This window comes from Bos taurus, unplaced genomic scaffold, assembly GCF_002263795.3.
Source record: "Bos taurus isolate L1 Dominette 01449 registration number 42190680 breed Hereford unplaced genomic scaffold, ARS-UCD2.0 ScbfJmS_848_142, whole genome shotgun sequence".
In the NCBI taxonomy this organism is placed as follows: domain Eukaryota; kingdom Metazoa; phylum Chordata; class Mammalia; order Artiodactyla; family Bovidae; genus Bos; species Bos taurus.
Window position 1 is genome coordinate 206,958 of NW_020192290.1, and position 17,529 is coordinate 224,486.

Below are 17,529 nucleotides of genomic sequence, written 5' to 3' on the forward strand. Positions count from 1 at the left end.
GTGAATCCACCTACTGGAGCAGAAAGGGATGGTATTAGGTTCAACTCCTTTTCTTGCCACCGTTTCCTTTTCCTGCCCCAGCTCTTTACACTTTGGCATCATTTCATTTACACGCTTGTTTCCTTTCTCTGGTCCCTCAAGTTACCTCAGGAGTTACTGAAGCATCTTATTGGAAACCACAAGTCCTTAGTCCTGCTGTAAAGCAAGAGGCAGCCCTGGACTCGGCTTTTCCTTACTGAGAGTGACATTCTGCACTGGTCAACTTAGACACCTCATGTGGCGGCTGACATGGCTTCACACCTGCACCTGTGAAGAGTTTCCAGGGTGTGAACCCTCTGCTGGCCAGAGGGTGACTGTTACCTGGCAGTGACAGAAAGGTTTCTACTCTTCCTCTTTGTATATTAAGTTATTTCTTTTCTCTGTGTTGATTAATTTATCAACATTCAGGTGAGGTCATTTGCTCAACTGAAGTGGGAGGAGAAAATGTTCAGTAGAAATGTACTCAAAGAGCCTTCTAACCTTCGGTCTCAACAGACAGCTCTGGTTCCTCTGGTTTATTAGTGGTACAAGTTTGAGTCAGAAGCTGGCATCACAAGTCCTGAATTTCACCCACCGATGTTCAAATTACACATTTCCTTTTTGGTGGGAGACTAGAGTGTGTGGCCTTTTCCCAGCACATTGACATTCATCCTCTTTTCTTTTACACTTTTAATGGGTTAAATTACTTTAAATCCTTGGATGATGGGTGTCATTGTGGATTCCTCATGCGGTGACAGACTGAAATGTATAATACTGAGAGAAAGGTTTCTCCTAACCTGTGTTCAGTCACCATGAGACATGATGGTGACCAAGCCCGGCTCATCTGCTAGACAAAAGAGTTGTGAAACTTAACACTAACCGTGGCCCCTTCTCTCCTTTCCACACAGGCTTGTACTGGCTGCCCATTGCATCCCAGTCATCCTGAATCTCTTCTTTGGAGGGGGCAGGGCCCCAGTGAATTTTTTCATGCGTACTTCTGCTGACTATTGTCTTCTTAGGAAGCAGTCACAAGGCAGAGCATTCGCAAAGAGTGTTTTGCCCGTTGGCGGCAGTCTCAAGAACTGACAGTCTTGAGCAAGACAAGTGGACGCTACTCAGTACAGGTCAGATGTGACCTGGCTCCTCTGTGCTATTCCTGGTGCTGTTCCCTAGCCCTGCATAGTCACTTAGCCTCCTGAGGCATATATTTGATGAATGTTTTCTCTCAGGTGGGAATGGTAATGCCTTCAGTCTAAGGTCTTCGATCTAAATTATATTTATCAAGCTCAATCGATGAATGTATCAAGTTATCTGTGTCAAGTTATCCGTATCAATGAATGAATTTATCAAGTTACCTGTATCAAGTTCAAATAATGAATGTTTCCTCTCGGGTGGGAATGGTAATGTCTTCAGTCTAAGGTCTTCAATCTAAGTTATCTGTGTCAAGCTCATGCTTGCCCCTGATCTCTGTGGGTGACAGAGAAATGGGAAATATTTGGCATTTGAAGGCGATTATTTTGCAATGGGGTATCTTTCTTTTCTATACTGCTTTCCTGTTATGTGCAGAAACTAGGTTCATCAGGATACCAGCAGTCATTTGGAGTGGCATGTTAGCCTACTGGAAATGACGATGATGGTGGTGGCCATGATAGTGCTTTTGCTGGTGCTGATGCTAATAAGAAATCCACCACAACCACCACTGATACGAAGGCTAATAGAAGCAAGAACTATCCTCAGTTCTTTTCATTGGTTTATTTCTTAATCTTCTCAAATCCTGTGATTTGAGTACTCTTTGTAAGAAATAGATAAAGCTCTATTTTGCAGGGGACATTCGTTGTATAGAATGGATCATTACATTGCCATGGTAACAGAGCTCCTCCCCCCACATATGGTGTAGATGGATGATAGAACTGGGTTTAGCTGGCCCCATATCTGGTGATGTTATTTATGAAGCTGTGAGAAGCCTTCTTAAGTAACATTTTCTTGCTTCAAAAGTCAGTGGTTCCCACACCTCCATCTCCATTTCATTTCCAGTCAACATGGTTATCTGGGGGTGACACAGTGTGTTTTTACTGTAGTAGAAATAACAGGTCAGGTAAATGTCCCCCAAATTGGGGAGAATACATGTTGAAATAAATGGATTTCACGGCTGATTGGCCAGCCAGTTTGATTGTCTCTTCTTTCAGAGAGGCTTATAGAGGTTACAGGGTCACACGAGGGCAGGAGTCTCTCTGATCAGGAAAGATGGAATGGCATATAGACCGTGGTCTCTCCTTCTGAGGCCTGTGGGTTGCAGGTGGGCAGAGGGTAGGGCAGAGCAGCACTGGATGCAGCTGCTCATAATGATTAAGAACAAGGGACTGTGGTGTGAAAAATGTGAGAAGCTTCCTGTATCCAAAAAGTGTTTTCTTCCCCTTCCACATACTTGTCCCTGCCTGGGATCGGCAAAGCATGAGGACCAATGATAGAAATGCACATCCTTGAGTAAGACATGAGAATAGATTGCCTTCAGGCACAGGTGAGACTTTTATAACGGGGGCTTTACCCTTCTTTACAGCATTCCTCAGACTATTAGATGTCACTGCTAGACAAGTTCTTGTGTTCCTGCTTCAGTCTGGGCACTGCCTTAGGCTGTTAAAAATAGCTCAGGAAACGTGGCCACTGCCCCTCCTATACTGTGGCCTAGAAGAGTATTCTGAGGGTCTCCTGGGAGGTGCACATTGAGGTTGACTGTACTTGGTTGAGCTCAGCTCTCCTGTTGAGATGTCCCTGTTTGCCATAAAGAGACAGCTGAAAGTCAGCAGCTACTCTTGGTATGTTCTACTGAGATACCTGCCAGACTCTACTTCCTTCAAAGCTCACACAACCCAAGTGCCTTGTGAAAGTCCTAAAGAAGGCCCAGAGTGGCATTGGTAGCTTGTGGACATGGCGATTGTTGGCTCCAGAGGAGAAATTGGCTGTGGCATGTTGTCAGAATTCTGTGTACTATGGTGCTTGGGGAAAGTTGGGTGTGGGTGGTAAGATGGCACTGGCCTGAGTTAGACTCTGTGTCACAAGAAGGTCATGGTAAATATTGGGTCTGGGGAAAAAGTTTGCTCTAGCCTGAGTCAGACGTTTGTGTTACACAGGGCCATAGAAATGTTGGATCCTGAACGTCAAATGGCTCTAATTTGAGTCAGACTTCCCTTTTCCCACCGGCATGGGGAATGCTGGGTCCGGGTGGTGAGTTTGCTCTGGCATGTGTCAGACTTGTGTATCATGAATGGCATAGAAAATGTGGGGTTCCAGGCCTAAGGTGGCTCTGGCCTGAGTCAGACTTCTCTAAAGCAAGGGTCATGGGAAATGTTGGGTCTGGGTAGTAAAGATTCTCTGGCCTGATTCAAACATCTGTGCCACATAGCGGATCGCAAATGTTAGGTTGGGGTAGTAAGTCAGCTCTGGCCTGAGTCATACTTCACTAAAGCAAGGATCATGGGAAATGTTAGGTCCAGGTGTTAAATAGGCTCTTTCCTGAGTCAGACTTCTCTGCAAGGAGCATGCGAAATGTTGGGTCAGGAGCATAAGTTACTTCTGTCCTGAGTCAAACTTCTGTGCCACAAGGACCATGGAAAATGTTGGGTCTGGGTGTTAAATTAGCTCTGGCCTGAGTCATACTTTCTGTCGTAAATGACATAGGAAATGTGGGTTTCAGGAAATAAATTGATTCTGGCCCAAGTCAGAGTTTTCTAGAGCATGGGTCATGGGAAATATTGGGTTCAGGTTGTAAGGTAGCACTTTCCTGTGTCAGACCTGTGTACCGCAAGGAGAAAAGTTGTTGAGCATGGAAAGAATTGGGGATTCTTGGCCTCCAGAGGAGAGGAATTCAATTCTGCACCAGTGATGAGCCTAATCACTCAGAGTGCTTGTGTAATACAGTTTTATAAATGTATGAAGTAGATAGTGTAAGCTTGTGATGTAGACATCAGAAGGGGGCAGAAAGAGTGTCCCCATGCTAGTCTTTAGCCAGAAGTTACATCGCTAACTCCAGTACTTTGGTCACCTCATGGGAAGAGTTGACTCATTGGAAAAGACTTTGATGCTGGGAGGGATTGGGGGCAGGAGGAGAAGGGGATGGCAGAGGATGAGATGGCTGGATGGCATCACTGACTCAATGGACGTGAGTCTGAGTGAACTCCGGGAGGTGGTGATAGACAGGGAGGCCTGGCGTGCTGCGATTCATGGGGTCGCAAAGAGTCGGACACGACTGAGCGACTGAACTGAACTGAACTGATATCACTACCAGCATGCTGCTAATTAGAGAAAGGAAACGTCTCACAACTCAGAGACTGGCACCAGGCTCCTCACCCACATCATGCATTTTGTGATAGCATTGGCACAAGGTGAGTTGTCCTGTGCCATAAAACCATTGACATGAATCTTGAAGAAAGGCAGGTTTCCAAGCAAAGTGATAGCCTCCTTGAAGCATAGCTTAAAAGAACACTTGCAGGACTAAAACATCCTGGCTTGTCAAGTCCCTTCTGAGTCTTAGGCAGAACCAATGTGAAGAAAGACAGAGTCTAGGGTAAATACATAGTTCACTAACATAGCTTAAGAAAAACATTTCCATAAGAAAAATGAATGGTTACCTCAGGGTTTGAGGCAAGTTAAGTTCAGGTGGAACCAGGTGAAGTCATGGCAACACAAAATTTTAAAAGAAATTATAGAAGGGAAAAATCTGACATTTGTAGTTTGTTTCCTCCTGCTGCTTAAGGGAGAGAGAAAAAGTGTCTGACACTTGCTGCCTATCTCCTCCATTTGGAGACGCCTTTCCTTCCTGCCTGATACCCTCTCTAAAGGACATAGGAAATGTGGGGTTCAGGGTGTAAGTTGGCTCTGGCCTGAGTCAGAATTCTCTAAAGCAAGGGTCATGGGAAATGTTTGGCCCAGCTCTTAAGTTCCCTTTGGCCTGGGTCAGATTTCTGAGCCACAGAGGTCATAGGAAATGTGGGGATCAGGGCATCAGTTGTCTCTCACCTGAGTCAGACTTCTCTAAAGTCAAGGTCATGGGAAATGTTGCATCCAGATGGTAAGATAGCTCTGGTGAGTCAGACTTCAATGCTGCAAGGGACATTCAAAATGAGGGGTTCTGGGTGTAGTGCGCTCTGGCTTGTGTCAGACTACTCTAAGCAAGGGTTATGGGAAATGTTGGGTCTGGACGGTAAGCTACCTCTGGCCTGAATCAGACATCTGTGCCGCAAAAGCCTTGGGTAATGTAAGCTCTGGGCAGAAGTTGAAAGTCGCTTGTTGTCAGAATTCTGTGCCATTGTGCAGAGCAGGGATATTGTGAATTGTGAGGTGTCTCATCTCTGTGTGTGGGTATGTTTTTAGAACTTTCCACGTTTGCTTTTGGCACTCTTCCGCTGAGCACACTCTGCACATTGGTTGGAAAAAGGAAGTCAGGTAGGTCTTGTCAATGAGCCGTCCTTGATACAGGCCTTTGTTTCCTTCCGGGCATGCACCAATGAGCCTGGATGTCCAGGAAACTCCTGAGTCAGGTGTGACGACTGGAGGATGAAAACCTTGGTTTCCTCTTGCTGGAGAGGGCTATGCCCCCAGGCTGTATCTGTCTCTCCCCTTGTGGATCTGCTAGATAGCCTTTTCTGCTAGGTGGTGGCTTCACTTCCATATGCGTCTTCAGGTTGGTGGGAATGATACTGCCTCAAGGGGACCTTATCTGCACTCTCAAGGAAGAAGGTGTTGTTAGTACCACAGTGAAGGGGAAGTTACACATTGTTTGTGGTGTTGTGCTACAGGAGTGGGTGAGCAGAAAGGGGAGCTCATTTTGGGGAGGGAAAGGGCCCAGTAGTTCCCCCATTTAAGGTCTTGCTTCCTCTTGATTAGGGAAATTTGGGTCAGCAGGGGTATGAGGAAGAGGCTCGGAGAGTGGACTGACAGTGGAGAGGACAAGGATCTTTGGTGTGAAACATATGGGAGACACTGTGAGTTCAGGGCTCTTTCTCCTGTCATCTAATCGTGTTCACTCACACTACCATTGGGTGGCCATAACTGTGATATAGAAGATAGTAAAGCACATGGATAGGTGTGAAGTTTGTGAATTTGGACCTCTATTGAATGTTAGGCATTAATATTGGGTTCAAGTCTTCACTTTTCATTTTCCTAGTGAATTGTGGTCCTCTCTGCCAGGAGATGATTTCCCTACCTCTGCACTTTCTGCACACTGTTTAATTTTGTTTATAATGTTTCCTCCTCTTGCATAATAACATAACCTGAGGGAGTTCTGAGAAGGAACACCTCTTGCTTCTGCGGATGCTGTAATCCTCCTGAGATGCTACCTTCCCTCACCTTTTCATGATTTTCTCCTGCAGCTTTACTGACTCTTGTGCACTGCTTTGATGGTCTTTTCTTTCTCTGAGTGTCCAGGAGCTCTAGCACTTTCTGGTTTCAACTGCTTAAGTTGTTCTCTGACCTAGCACCACGCTTTGCAAGGATTTTCCTGCCAGGTCCTTAAAGGAGCATTCCTGAGTTGTCACATTGGCAAGAGGCTTATTGAGCTTTTTAAATGATTTCCACACATATAAAGAGGCAGATGAAGAACTGACACGTTTTCCAAAGTTAACCTTCTAAAGCAAATGGAGGAGTGAAGGTGTGCTGTCAGTTTAATAGGGAAAATTAAAGCTTTGTTTCTTATGTAGCTTTGTATTTGCCTCCAATACCCTAACATGAGAAATCAGGTCTCTGCAGATTTCTGTCCCCCACAAATCGTGATTGCCGCACCCTGGGCCAAATTCAGGCCACAGGGAACTTCTTTCAGTGGAACTTGTGCCAACAGTACCACAAGCAAGAGGAATAAGTAGGAGCCATTGTTCACCCTCCAGTTCATTTATATGTTGACCTTGTCCAACATGGGGTGGGTGGCTACCCATACTGCTCCTCGGGCGAAGCCATGGTCCTTGTCTTCTATGTGCACATGCACAGTCACACCCTGTTCCACATGGCCGCCACACATGTAGGGCACATGCTTGCACAAGGCTCATGTAACTTTGGATTGAGGGGGCAAACTTGGGTGCCTGGACAGCCTAAGGCAAGGAGGGCTAAGGAGGTCATTAAAACCTTGTGCTCATTGAAATCATCCTCCTGAGGAAAATAAAGCAAGACTGTGATAGTCTGTCCTGATTGAAGATGTGCCCACTGGGTGGTGGGCTCAGGTTTCTCCCCAATTATTCAAAAGGACCTTCAAGACTGCAGGTGTCAGCAACACACATCTTGCCATCACGGTCAAGGGATCCCCAAAGCTGCAATGTGTGACCTCCCGCCCAAGGGGTTCCTCTGTATGTGGAGGTTGAAGGTCTTCTATACAGTCATTACAGCTGAAATTTCTTTCTTTGTCTCAGTATAATGACCTACTGGTGTTAAAGAATAACTTATCCATTAAGATGTGAGCTACCAGACTTAGCTATGCAAGTCCAAGTCAGCAGGCAGGAGAGAAACATGCTGAGATTTGGATGATGGAGCAGGTGGGACTACTTCTCACCAGTACTCCAAATACAGGATCTGTGGTTATCAATTACAAAATTAATCAATGGGCATGTTTTCTGTGTTATAAGAGACCAAGGCATTTTGAACCTGGGGAAGACTTGAGAGAGTGAGCATAATTTTTTCCATTTATTGAGGGCTTTTTATGGGCCAGGCTGTATGTTTCTCCCTCATAACTATTGATGTAAGGATAAATGTGATGATGCAAGGGCATCTATGTGAAACACAGGATATCCTGACACTCAGAAGGAGGGTCTCAGTGCACAGGCACATTCATATAGCAGCACACATAACTCCTGAACCTGGTGTGCACCTTTAGAACTCTGTTCTTCCAGTGGAGGTCAAGGACCTTGTAAATCGCTAAGGCTCACCTGCCCCTTCCACACCCCACCTCCCCCCACCCCCCCCCCCACACACACATTCAGAGAGCAGGGGATCGCTGCCTAATTCTACTCATGTTTTTCCTTGAATGTGGTCTCACCTAGGAGATAAATGAATGGGTGACAGGTAGGTTATAGGAGAACAGGATCAGTAGGGACCTGCCCATTCTGGGTTCCTTTTCTGCTTTTTGTTCTGATTCTTTTCCCCACCGAAGGAATGCCAAGACATGAAAGGCCTAGACCACCTTTCTGCCAAGACTTTGGGATTGACTGGTGGTCATCTCATGATATTTGGGATGGATCTCCAGGCACGGAGGTATTCTGGTGATGCTTGGAGGAAGGGTGGACTCAGACTGGAAAGGCTGTGAGTATCTTGGAAGCCCCTAGGGCACAAGTCTCCTCTAGACAGAGGCAAATGCAGGCTAGTCTGTGCCTTGCTTCCAGTACTGGTGTCCTCTCAGCCTTCCGTCTGCCTCCCCATTCGTTTTTCTGTCACTATATCCCTCCAGCGATTTCTTTTTCCATCTGTCTGTATCCCAGGGACACAGGCTAGGACACAGGCTACAATTTCGTCCTAGTCTCCAGCCACAGTGGCACCGACATGAAGGTCCAGTTCCTGCTATGTGTGGTCTGAGTTTCTCTGCTGATTGTGACAAGTGATGTGGGTCTACTGGGGCAGCCATTACTCTTCCAGATGTAGATCTACTCTTAGTGACTGAACCAAGTCCCAGAAGATGACACACGACAATTTTCATACCCTGGTCCAGCCCTATGTTGTGGCAGCATGGAGCCCATATATCCTGAGGGAAGGACGAGGGTGGCAACTCTGACACTAAGGATTCCCGGTTCCACTGAACTTCACTGGTTAATGTCACTGTCCTAAGCCAGAATGCCATCACTACAAAAACCAGACACAAGTCTGGATTTACCAGGGACACCCTCACACTGACCAATGATCGATGGGCCAAGTTCTTGATCAGGCAATCCACAGAGAATAGTTCCAGAAGTCCACTGAATATCTGGTATAATTTTCATTCAAATGCTTTTTGTCTGCCCCCGAGTATTATTCAAACACATGCAAAAAACAAACACACACATGCAAACCAAAGAACTTAAGACTCGCCTTTTCCCTATAACATGTACAATGTTGGTTGGAAAATCTAACATTAAGAAAGCAGGGAAACCGGTGCTTTCATTCCATTCATGAGTGGATCAAATTTGAGAGACATCTTTTGTAGGAGCTTTGCACATATAATATAAAGTTGATAATGTGAATGACCTTTTGTCAGTGTGTGTGTGTGTTTACCTACACGTATGGAAGCCCTGGTGAACACTACTTCAGTGCAGACACTCAATGCTTTGACAGAAGGAGGAGCATCAAAGATCTGGACAGGCAGGCAAGTAGTGTCAGTAACAGGCCCACACCTGACCCCAGGAAGGGATGCCAGGAGGTGTGGCCATGCCAGGCCTCCCAAGGGAGGTACCAGAAGCATGGCTTAGGCAGGCAGATCCTCTAGGATATCTGGAGGCCAGCCCTCAGCCAGGTGGTGAGGGCTAAGTCTAGAGTCTGCCTCAGGGAGGCAGGATAGAGATCTGGCTCACGGGCTCTTGGAGGGATCCACTAAGGGCTGCCAATCCTTGGGGTCTCCATGCATGGCTGCTGAAACTCAAAATGCATCTGACACTTGCATTCAAGCACTACTGCAGGTGGCCACGGAGGTGGTCATTCCTCTTCTCAAGATGGTCCCAACAGGACTGACCTGGTTTAACATGTGGTTAATGGCTGCCTTTATGGCTTCTCTGGTGACACCATGGTCCTTGCCTTCGATGTCTGCACCCACAGCCACGCCCTGTTCCACGGGGCAGCAGACATGTTGTGCTTGTGCATGTGAAAGGCTCACGTGGTGTTGGAGTACGGTGACCATGGGTGCTCTGTCTCCCTCTTCTTCTGACCCTGCACTGACACCCAAATGGTAGATTTGAAAAGAAATTGGATCTCAGTGGAGCTTACCACATCCAACTCATGTTTCTTTGCCTTGGGCCACTTATCTTTTTTCCCTTCATCATTTGCAAGTTATATCATTAAGTCTCTTCGTCTCCCATGAGGCCAGAATATGTGTTCTTCCCTGAGAAGGCCATGTTCTTTCACATTCATGCTCCTCTGCACTCAGTTCAATTCAGTCACTGACTCGTGTCTGACTCTTTGCGACCCCATAAATCGCAGCACACCAGGCCTCCCTGTCCATCACCAACTCCCGGAGTTTACCCAAACTCACGTCCATCGAGTCAGTGATGCCATCCAGCCATCTCATCCTCTGTCATCCCCCACTCCTCCTGCCCCCAATCCATCCCAGCATCAGGGTCTTTTCCAATGAGTCAACTCTTTGCATGAGGTGGCCAAAGTATTGGAGTTTCAGCTTCAGCATCAGTCCTTCCAGTGAACACCCAGGAGTAATCTCCTTTAGGATGGACTGGTTGGATCTCCTTGCAGTCCAAGGGACTCTCAAGAGTCTTCTCCAACACCATAGTTCAAAAGCATCAATTCTGATGAGGAAACCAGAATTAAAAGAGACACGTGTACCCCAGTGTTCATCGCAGCACTGTTTATAATAGCCAGGACATGGAAGCAACCTAGATGTCCATCAGCAGATGAATGGATAAGAAAGCTGTGGTCGGGGGAGGAGCTAAGATGGCGGAGGAGTAGGACCGGGAGAACACTCTCTCCCCCACAAATTCATCAGAAGAACATTTAAACGCCGAGTAAATTCCACAAAACAACTTCTGAATGCCGGCAGAGGACATCAGGCACCCAGAAAAGCACCCCAAGTCTTCAAAAGGAGGTAGGAAAAAATATAAAAGACAAAAAAAGGGACAAAAGAGGGAGGGACGGAGTTCCGTCCTGGGAAGGGAGTCTTAAAAAGAGAGAAGTTTCCAAACACCAGGAAACCTTCTCACTGCCGAATCTGTGCCGAGCCTTGGAAGCACAGAGGGCAACATAACAGGGAGGAAAAATAAATAAACAATTAAAACCCGCACATTGCGAGCCCTACGCTAACTCCCCCAGCAGAGAAGCAGTGCAGACACCTGCATCCGCCATTAGCAAGTGGGGGCTGGGCAGGGAGGCGCGGCGCGGGCTGCATCGCAAGAATCTGGCCTGAATACCCCGAGCGCTATCTGAGCGAAATAATTTGGGCTAGCAAACCAGACTGTGGAATATCTACCACGCGAAAAGCCAGCCCTAACCTATGACACCGCCACGCCCGCGCACGGAACAAAGGACTGAACAGAGATACCGGCGGCAGACCATCCCCCTCTGGTGATAGGCAGCCAGAGCCGGAAGGGGACAATCGCTGCCCCAGAGAGACATTATCTACAAAACTGTAAGCAGGCTTCTTTGCTAACTAAAACTTCTTGGGGGTCTGGACGGTCAACATCTGCCTGAGAAGGTGTGCTGGTGCACACCTAGATAACCGAGCGGCAGGGAGGCGACAAGTCACAGCAATTGCGCGTGCCAAACACCTCATCACCTGAGCTGCTCGGATCTGGGAAGGGCACAAAACGCAGGCCCAACCGAGAGTCTATGCCTCTGAGGACTACCCGAGTGCCTGAACCTGAGCGGCTTGGACCTGGGAAGTACAGGCAGCCCAGGGCCGGCCATGGATGGTTCCCGGCGGAGCAACCTAGAGCCTGAGCAGTGTGGGCAGAGAGGCTACACGCGCCGTGAACAGGGGGCAGACCCAATGTGGCTGAGGCACTGCAAGCACACACCAGTGTTATTTGTTTGCAGCATCCCTCCCTACCTCCCCACCTCCCCTCAGTGGGACCGAACAAGTGAGCCTAAAAAAAAAAAAAAAAAAAAGTGTCCTCCACCGTCCCCTTTGTGTCAGGGCAGAAACCAGACACTGAAGAGACCAGCAAACAGAAGAAGTTATAACAGAGGGAACCGCCTTGGAAGCTACAGGCAATAGATTAAAACCCTGTGGTTACTACCAACTACATAGGAAGGGGCCTATAGATCTTGAGAAATATAAGTCAGACCAAGGAACTAGCCAAAAATGAACTGAACCCACAATACTCACAACAAAACCGGAGAAAGTCCTAGATATATTTTTACTATTTGTACGATCATTCTTTCTTTCTTTTTTTTTTTTTAAATTTTTTTTAATTAAAAAAAATTTAAGTCCTCTATTATTCCTTTAATTTCCACTTTTATAACCGATTACTTTGCAAAAAAAAGACCCTTTTTTAAAAAGCAAACTTCATATACATATATATATATATATATTTTATAATTTTTTGACCTTTTTTTTCCTTCTTTTCTCTAACATTGTATTTTTGAAATTCCAAACTCTACTCTAGATTTTTAATTTTAGCTTTTTGGTATTTGTTATCAATTTTGTACCTATATATATATATTTTTTTTTTAATAATTTCTGTGACCCTTTTTTATTTTTTATTTTTCTTTTTCTCTGTTTCTTTCTCTTCTTCTTTTAAATAACATTGTATATCTGAAATTCCAAACTCTACTCTAGATTTTTAATTTATGCTTTTTGGTATTTGTTATCAATTTTGTACCTGTATTTTTTTTTTATAATTTATGCGACTTTGTTGGTTCTTGTTTGTTTTTTTTTTTTTTTTCCTCTCTCTTTTTCTTCTTCTTTTTTTAACATTGTATTTTTGAAATTCCAAACTCTACTCTAGATTTTTAACTTTTGCTTTTTGGTATTAGTTATCAATTTTGTACCTATATTTTCTTTATAATTTTCACGACCTTGTTTGTTTTTGTTTGTTCGTTTTTTCTCTCTTTCTTTTCCTTCTTCTTTTCTTTAACATCGTATTTTTAAAATTCCAAACTCTACTCTAGATTTTTAAGTTTTGCTTTTATGTATTTGTTACCAATTTTGTACCTTTAAGAACCCAATCTTCAGTACCCATTTTTCACTAGGGAGCGAGATTACTGGCTTAACTGCTCTCTCTCCCTTTGGACTCTCCTTTTTCTCCACCAGGTCGCCTGTGTCTCCTCCCTAACCCCTCTCTACTCTACCCAACTCTGTGAATTTCTGTGTGTTCCAGACGGTAGAGAACACTTATGGAACTGATTACTGGCTGGATCTGTCTCCCTCCTTTTCATTCCCCCCATTTATCCTCCTGGCCACCTCTGCCACCTTCCTCCTTCTTCTCTTCTCTATATAACTCTGTGAACAACTCTGACCGGTCCAGTGGTGGAGTGCACATAAGGAAGAGATTACTGAACAGCCCACTCTCTCCTCTACTGATTCCACCTCATCTCATTCGGGTCACCTCTAACTCCCTCCTCACTCTTCTCTTCTCCATATAACGCTGTAAACCTCTCTGGGTGAAACAAGTTTCAGGGCAAGACATACCAAGCAAATTCTTCAGCAGCAAGGAACACAGCCCTGAGCTCCAAGATACAGGCAGCCCAAAGTCACCCCAAAACCATAGACATCCCATAACTCATTACTGGACATTTCATTGCACTCCAGAGAGAAGAAATACAGCTCCACCCACCAGAACACCGACACAAGCTTCCCTAACCAAGAAATCTTGACAAGCCACCTGTACAAACCCACACAGAGCGAGGAAACGCCACAATAAAGAGAACTCCACAAACTGCCAGAATACAGAAAGGACACCCCAAACTCAGCAATTTAAACAAGATGAAGAGACAGAGGAATACCCAGCAGATAAAGGAACAGGATAAATGCCCACCAAACCAAACAAAAGTGGAAGAGATAGGGAATCTACCTGATAAAGAATTCCGAATAATGATAGTGAAATTGATCCAAAATCTTGAAATCAAAATGGAATCACAGATAAATAGCTTGGAGACAAAGATTAAGAAGATGCAAGAAAGGTTTAACAAGGACCTAGAAGAAATAAAAGAGAGTCAATATAAAATGAATAATGCAATAAATGAAATTAAAAACACTCTGGAGGCAACAAATAGTAGAATAACAGAGGCAGAAGATAGGATTAGTGAATTAGAAGATAGAATGGCAGAAATAAATGAATCAGAGAGGATAAAAGAAAAACGAATTAAAAGAAATGAGGACAATCTCAGAGACCTCCAGGACAATATTAAACGCTACAACATTCGAATCATAGGGGTCCCAGAAGAAGAAGACAAAAAGAAAGACCACGAGAAAATACTTGAAGAGATAATAGTTGAAAACTTCCCTAAAATGGGGAAGGAAATAATCACCCAAGTCCAAGAAACCCAGAGAGTCCCAAACAGGATAAACCCAAGGCGAAACACCCCAAGACACATATTAATCAAATTAACAAAGATCAAACACAAAGAACAAATAGTAAAAGCAGCAAGGGAAAAACAACAAATAACACACAAGGGAATTCCCATAAGGATAACAGCTGATCTTTCAATAGAAACTCTTCAAGCCAGGAGGGAATGGCAAGACATACTTAAAGTGATGAGAGAAAATAACCTACAGCCCAGGTTATTGTACCCAGCAAGGATCTCATTCAAATATGAAGGAGAAATCAAAAGCTTCTCAGACAAGCAAAAGCTGAGAGAATTCAGCACCACCAAACCAGCTCTCCAACAAATACTAAAGGATATTCTCTAGACAGGAAACACAAAAACGGTGTATAAACTCAAACCCAAAACAATAAAGTAAATGGCAACGGGATCATACTTATCAGTAATTACCTTAAACGTAAATGGGTTGAATGCCCCAACCAAAAGACAAAGACTGGCTGAATGGATACAAAAACAAGACCCCTACATATGTTGTCTACAAGAGCCCCACCTCAAAACAGGGGACACATACAGACTGAAAGTGAAGGGCTGGAAAAAGATTTTCCATGCAAATAGGGACCAAAAGAAAGCAGGAGTAGCGATACTTATATCAGATAAAATAGACTTTAAAACAAAGGCTGTGAAAAGAGACAAAGATGGTCACTACATAATGATCAAAGGATCAATCCAAGAAGAAGCTATAACAATTATAAATATATATGCACCCAACACGGGAGCGCCGCAATATGTAAGACAAATGCTAACAAGTATGAAAGGAGAAATTAACAATAACACAATAATAGTGGGAGACTTTAATTCCCCACTCACACCTATGGATAGATCAACTAAACAGAAAATTAAAAGGAAACACAAACGTTAAATGATACAATAGACCAGTTAGACCTAATTGATATCTATAGGACATTTCATCCCAAAACAATGAATTTCACCTTTTTCTCAAGCACACATGGAACCTTCTCCAGGATAGATCACATCCTGGGCCATAAATCTAGCCTTGGTAAATTCAAAAAAATAGAAAGCATTCCAAGCATCTTTTCTGACCACAATGCAGTAAAATTAGATCTCAATTACAGGAGAAAAACTATTAAAAATGCCAACATATGGAGGCTGAACAACACGCTGCTGAATAACCAACAAATCACAGAAGAAATCAAAAAAGAAATCAAAATTTGCATAGAAACTAATGAAAATGAAAACACAACAACTCAAAACCTGTGGGACACTTTAAAAGCAGTCCTAAGGGGAAAGTTCATAGCAATACAGGCATACCTCAAGAAACAAGAAAAAAGTCAAATAAATAACCTAACCCTACACCTAAAGAAAGGTAATAGAAGGCTATAAAAATGAAAGTTAAAAGAGTAATAACCAAAATTTTTTAAAAATCAAAAAATAATCATAGTAAAAATACATCTAGGCATTTCTCTGGACCTTTTGTGGGCAGTGTGGGGTCAGTTCAGTGTCAGTTCAGTTCAGTTCAGTCGCTCAGTCGTGTCTGACTCTTTGCGACCCCATGAATCGCAGCACGCCAGGCCTCCCTGTCCATCACCAACTCCCGGAGTTCACTCAGACTCATGTCCATCGAGTCAGTGATGACATCCAGCCATCTCATCCTGTCGTCCCCTTCTCCTCCTGCCCCCAATCCCTCCCAGCATCAGAGTCTTTTCCAATGAGTCGACTCTTCGCATGAGGTGGCCAAAGTACTGGAGTTTCAGCTTTAGCATCATTCCTTCCAAAGAAATCCCAGGGCTGATCTCCTTCAGAATGGACTGGTTGGATCTCCTTGCAGTCCAAGGGACTCTCAAGAGTCTTCTCCAACACCACAGTTCAAAAGCATCAATTCTTTGGCACTCAGCCTTCTTCACAGTCCAACTCTCACATCCATACATGACCACAGGAAAAACCATAGCCTTGACTAGACGAACCTTTGTTGGCAAAGGAATGTCTCTGCTTTTGAATACGCTATCTAGATTGGTCATAACTTTCCTTCCAAGGAGTAAGTGTCTTTTAATTTCATGGCTGCAGTCACCATCTGCAGTGATTTTGGAGCCCCCCAAAATAAAGTCTGACCCTGTTTCCACTGTTTCCCCACCTATTTCCCATGAAGTGGTGGGACCGGATGCCATGATCCTCATTTTCTGAATGTTGAGCTTTAAGCCAACTTTTTCACTCTCCATTTTCACTTTCATCAAGAGGCTTTTAGTTCCTTTTCACTTTCTGCCATAAGAGTGGTGTCATCGGCATATCTGAGGTTATTGATGTTTCTCTTGGCAATCTTGATTCCAGCTTGTGCTTCTTCCAGCCCAGCGTTTCTCATGATGTACTCTGCATATAAGTTAAATAATCAGGGTGACAATATACAGCCTTGACGTACTCCTTTTCCTATTTGGAACCAGTCAGATAACCCCTTATTCTGGCTTGTATATCTGGCATATATATCTTATATATATTCTGGCTCATCTCTGGCTTGAGATCTTGTTTTCAAGGTCTATAGGTGCCTCTCAAGTGCACAGTCTCAACATTAACTGCAGGGTTTTATTCTGTTGCACTTGTCACTTGCAGAGTGGTTCCCCCTTCTTTGTTTATTTTGGCTTCCTCTGTTTTCAGTTCTCTTCCATGTCTAATTTCTGCCCTGACTCAAGGGGGTGAAGGTGGCCACTTATTTAGGCTCATTTGTTTAGTTGTGTTGTGGGGAGGGAGGGGCACTGCAAACAAATACCACTGGCATGTGTGGGGAGTGCTTGCAGTGGATGGACCACACTGGGTTTGCCACAGCCCAAGGTGGTGTGTACTTCCTGGGTCCACACTGCTCAGGCTCCAGGGTGCTCTGCAAGGGCATTGTCCCAAGTGGGCCCTGCATTTTGTGCACTTCCCAGGTCTAAGCCACTCAGGTTCTAGGGTGCTCTGCAGGGGCACAGACCCAGATGGGCTGTGGGTTTTGTGCCTTTCCCAGGTCTGAGCAACTCAGGTAACTGGGCGCTTGGTGAGTGCACTGTCCCAGGTGGGCCATGCATCTTGTGCACCGCCCCGGTCCTGGCCACTTGGTTTCCTAGGTGCACAGTGACAGCCTCAGGTGTGCTACGTATCTCCTCTGGGGAGCTGATCTCAGGTTGTGACACTCCTGGCAGATGTGAACTGTCCAGTATCCCAGGAAGACATGATTAGCAACTTCGAGCCTGCTCACAGTTTGATAGAAGATGCAGTCTCTGGGGCCAAGATTGCAGCAGCCCCTTGCCTTCCAGCTCTGGCTGTCACACAGCTGCCTCTCTGGCACTGGGGAGGGAGGGCCCTAAATGGCAGCTG